General features: G+C 46.9%; 1 pseudogene; it reads right to left on the reverse strand.

Moving 5' to 3' along the window:
* Positions 1-423: 423 nt before the first annotated feature.
* LOC130679453 (olfactory receptor 11G2-like) lies at positions 424-1,306 on the reverse strand (annotated as a pseudogene).
* Positions 1,307-1,587: the final 281 nt, after the last annotated feature.

The raw sequence follows: 1,587 nt of genomic DNA on the forward strand, positions 1-1,587 counted from the left end.
AAATTCGAGACTTCTTTATCAATCAGTGCGTGTTAGTGGAGAACTACTGGTTTGGAGTGTTAATCCCCAAAGCAATCTATGATCTCTACTACATGTATATTAGTTAATTCAACTCAGCAATGCACAGCATGCTTCTACCTTCTCTTTAGAAATTGAATTACATATAGAGACTGATTGACTTACATACATATCATTTCATTTACTTGATACTAACTTCAACACAGTTGCATTCACTTGTTAGTTAAAACATTCTTAAATAACATTACTGCATCTTGCTTAGGATGATAATGGGCCCTCATTATAGTAGTTTCTTAATAAAAGTTAATGAATTTGTCGACAAATATATCACTCATGTCTTGAGATCAGTTGCGTTTGAGAGAAGAATTTGGCTCTTTGTATTTTATGAATACCTTGGGCAGTCCTCAGGATCTTCCTCAGAGCAGCCTTCATCTCCTTGTTCCTGAGCCTATATATTAGCGGAATGCACAGAGGTGTTTTCACAGAATAAAACAAAGTAACGATTTTTTCCATGTCCACTGGGTGTCCCGATCCGGGACTAACGCACATCACCGTAACAGAGCCAAAGAAACAGGATCACCACAGCCAGATGAGAAGCACAAGTGGAGAAAGCCTTGCGTTTGCCCGCTGCTGAGGGCATCCGTAGCACAGCCAGAGTCACCAGAGCGTAGGAGCAAAGGATAAAGAGAAGGGGGCCGATCATGAAAACAGAATTGAAGGTCGAGTAAATGAACTGTGTGGTGGTGTCATCAGAACACGACAGCACCATCAGTGGGACAGGATCACACACGAAATGGCTGATGGTGTTTGGGCCACGGTAGGGCAGCTGAGAAATGAGGACAACTGGCGGTAGGTAGGAGGGTGAACCCACACGACCATCCAAGGACGACGAGGCCCGTGCACAGCTGTCTGGTCATGATGCGCGGGTAACGCGGAGGGCGGCACACGGCAAGGTGCCTGTCAAAGGCCATGATGCAAAGGAAGAAGCCCTCTTCGCACCCGGAAGAGAAGAAGGAGAACTGCACAAGACAGCTCACAAAGGAGATGGACTTGCTTGTGGACGGGTAGCTGGCCAACATGTTGGGGACGGTGGTGGTGGTGACATAACATAGTTCCAGGAGAGAGAAATTCCCCAAGAGGATGTACATCGATCGGGCTGTGAAGGCGTCGGTCCCACCGCACAGCGCAGGCAACGGCCGCGTTCCCCCATCAGGGTCAGGGTGTAGGCCGCAGAGAAGTGCCCGAAGTAGAGGAGCTGCGCTTCGGGCCTGGAGGGAAAGCCCATGAGGATAAAGTGGCTGACGGCGTGGGTGGTTTCTCTGCCGGACACGTTCATGAGTTCGGAGGGCGCGGCGATGACATCGGCTATTGCACTCTAGTGGGGTTTGCTGGCTCTTCCACCAAATGTCCTTACCTTGTTTTTGCATAAAGAAATACAGAATGAGGTTTCTGTTAAAACAACAAAGCTGATCCTCACAACCTATACCCCAAGAGTATGATTTCATTCTAATTAGATGCAAAAAATAAAATAAAAAACAGGGTTTGTTGTAATCTCTCAATTATAATCTC

Source organism: Manis pentadactyla, chromosome 11 (assembly GCF_030020395.1).
Source record: "Manis pentadactyla isolate mManPen7 chromosome 11, mManPen7.hap1, whole genome shotgun sequence".
NCBI classification, from domain to species: domain Eukaryota; kingdom Metazoa; phylum Chordata; class Mammalia; order Pholidota; family Manidae; genus Manis; species Manis pentadactyla.